Consider the following 3,494-nt stretch of genomic DNA (forward strand, 5'->3'; position numbering starts at 1 on the left):
GGTGAGTGGTGAGTGGGGGTCAGTGGTTAGCTTCGATTCGCGATGTAGGAGGGTTTTCTGAGGGTGATGACGAGCGAGCTGAGGGTGATCGATGACGAGCTGAGGGTGATGACGATGAGGGTTTTCTTCTAAAAAGGTGAAATGGTTTTCTTTGTGAGCTGAGTGTGAGCTGAGGGTTTTTCTTTGTGAAAGATGAAATGGTTTTCTTCTCTTGGAGGGAAACTTTTCACTAAGTGTGAGCTGGATAAAAAGTTAAGAGGGAAAAAATTTACAAGTGTTAAGAGGGAAAAAATTTACAAGTGTTAAGTTTTTAGTTCTAGATACATTAGGCATCACTTTTAAAATGCACCCAAAACTTAATAAATAGGCTACTTTCTAAAAGCGTTCCCTTTGATACGAAAAGTGAATCCATAGGTATCAATCTACGGCTACGCTTTATAAGTGATTTCTATAATACCTAAGGCTACACTTTTTAAATGATGCCACAATTGTGTATCCTTTTCTCTTATAAAAAGGCAACACGGAGAAAAGCGTAGCCTATTCTATGAATAGGCTACGCTTTTCAAATGTAGCTTAAAAAAAGTGTGGCTGAATGGGTATTTTTCTTGTAGTGAAATGGATGTTGAATTAAATACCTCTTATTAAATGTAAAATATTCTTAGCCACTAAAAGAAAATCATTAATTGATAATTCAATATTCTTTTTTACATAAAAATTAGTTATATTTTAAATTATCATCAAATTATATAATAAAATTGTATCTTTTTTATAACTCGCGGGTAGGGTTGGGTACCCACGAATTAAGAGCGGGTAGAGTTAGGGTTAAAAAATTCTCAACCCGCAGGTAGAGTTAAGGTTGGATCCAAATCCTACCCTACCCTACACCTTGTCACCCCTAAGTGTATGTGAACTAGAACAAACCTGTTTTCTCTTTTCTTTGGTTGGGGCATTGTTGTTGACAGTTACGTTGAGGAATTTATGCAATTCCTTTAGAATATGACTTATTAATTAATGGGAGTACTAGGGGAACAATGAAAATTTTGAACAACATGAACAACCACCAATCAAATGAAAATACACTACACCCTAATTTAATGCTATTAATTAAATTTACTCTTTTAACCCTATTAATTCACATTGTTTACACATTGTTCAAAAATCTTGTTGGTTACCTATACTTTGTCTTAATTATATCATAAATTTTAATCTTTTGTATATGATATGCAAGATATGTATCATCTTTTATAATCTTTTGTATATTTTATTCATGAAACACAACAGAATAGTTATAAATTGCTACCTACGATATCCTCAATTAGTTCTTCAACAGAATTCAAAGAAGAACACCATTAAGGACAGCTTTTCCAGCCATATTCTTCATCTATTTCACCTTCTTGTGCACCACACTATCTTTGTCCATCAACTGTTTCAGCCCTTTCTCTCTATGCATATATAAGTAGAACCATATACTTTGCTCTCTTGTGACCTCTAATTAAAGAACCATATACTACTTTTAATTTCTATGCAGAAGAACTATTCAATGATTTTTTCTGTACAGAAGAAACTTTGATTCATAGAATTATTCGTGACAGAAATATATTAAGAAATCTCGATTTTCTTGTCTTACCGGAGGCAATTAAGGAAGCAATAAAGAATCATAACCAATTAGTTCCATGTGATGGCAGTGACTGCATTTCATTTTTCTATTACCCAAACAAGTATGGTTTAGAACAACAAGCAACCTCTACTCAATTCAGATTTCAGTAAACAACAACTGAATCACTTGAACTAAACCAAACTTCAGATTTCACGGATAACAGGCAATTAGTGTACAAAACCCCCTAAATTAAAAACCCTAAATCGGAACCCTAAACCTCCAATTTCAGAACCAAATGAAAATCTATACACACCTTCTCGATGATGGTGAGCAGAGAGAACGATGATGCTAGACGCGCGGCGACGGTCGGCACAGAGACAACAAGAGTGAGATGCAACGGTGAGAGCGGTTGGGGCATTGTTGTTGACAGTTACGTTGAGGAATTTATGCAATTCCTTTAGAATATGACTTATTAATTAATGGGAGTACTAGGGGAACAATGAAAATTTTGAACAACATGAACAACCACCAATCAAATGAAAATACACTACACCCTAATTTAATGTTATTAATTAAATTTACTCTTTTAACCCTATTAATTCACATTGTTTACACATTGTTCAAAAATCTTGTTGGTTACCTATACTTTGTCTTAATTATATCATAAATTTTAATCTTTTGTATATGAAATGCAAGATATGTATCATCTTTTATAAGAATGCCCAACTCACTCCATCAACAAAATCCCCCCCTAATTTGTTTAAAAGATATGTTATAAATTTTGAATTTTGTATATTGTAAATCAGAAATATTTGGAAGCCAACAATAAAATAGCCAAAATAGTCCAAATTTACTATTTTTATGTTTTTTTTCTAAAGATAGTAGGTTATATTTCATTAATTATTAGAAAATGAAATACAAAGATGTCTAAAAGCAGGACAACATAATAAAAGGTGAGAATTTTTCAAAACAATACACTGAAAGTATTCATCCAACGGTGCATGATCGAAAAATGAAGAAAATCGTAAAGAAAAAATAATGATAAAACAAATTGAATGAAACTAAAAGATTGCCTCATGGAGATGACGATCTAAATTGGGAGTTCTTTGGATTTCACGGAGCAACTTGACAGAGCTTGCTAGAATGACAGACGGTATTGAAGTAAAACCTTCAAAAATTAACTGGTTGCAAGCTTTCCAACAGTTCTAGCAAATAATGGCAAGCAATTGAGGATTACAGTCAACATTCTTCAACGGGTTAAGCATCTTTGTTGATGTAGTCCACCATGTCCAAAAGTCGTTAGGGCTCTGAGGGAAAAGACAGTCACGAAGATAACTCTGAGACCATACTTCTTTGATTCTAGAGCAATCGATCAAACAATGAGTGATTGTTTCTGTTGCTTTATGACAACAGGGGCATATTGACGATATAGATGGGATACGGTGGTGAATCTGAGCAAGCACCGAAAGCTGACCATAGAGAGCTTTCTAAATAAATAGCTTAATTTTGTGAGGCAAGTTTAACTTTCATAGATCAATCCATAGTTTTTTCTGCTGCATATAATTAGAGCAAAGCTCCAGAGGTGGATGGTGAAATAAATAGCCAATTCTATAACCTGAAGCTATATCATATTGTTTGGATTTGTTCAAATCCCATTGCAATTTGTCCCTACCCTGCTGAATTTTAACTGACAAAAACCTGTCTGCAACGTCTTGGGAAAATAATTCTTGAACGAGATTCTGATTCTAATTCTTGTTTTTAGTAATTAGGTCTTTAACTCTTGGAACCTACTCAAAAATAGCCTGTCTATTTGGCATGTCAGAAATCATTAAAGGATACGGAGGAAGCAGCCAAGGATCCTCAAAGGTTCAAATATTCTCTCTAGTACCCACAGCCC

Source organism: Arachis ipaensis, chromosome B10 (assembly GCF_000816755.2).
Source record: "Arachis ipaensis cultivar K30076 chromosome B10, Araip1.1, whole genome shotgun sequence".
Classification (NCBI taxonomy): Eukaryota; Viridiplantae; Streptophyta; class Magnoliopsida; order Fabales; family Fabaceae; genus Arachis; species Arachis ipaensis.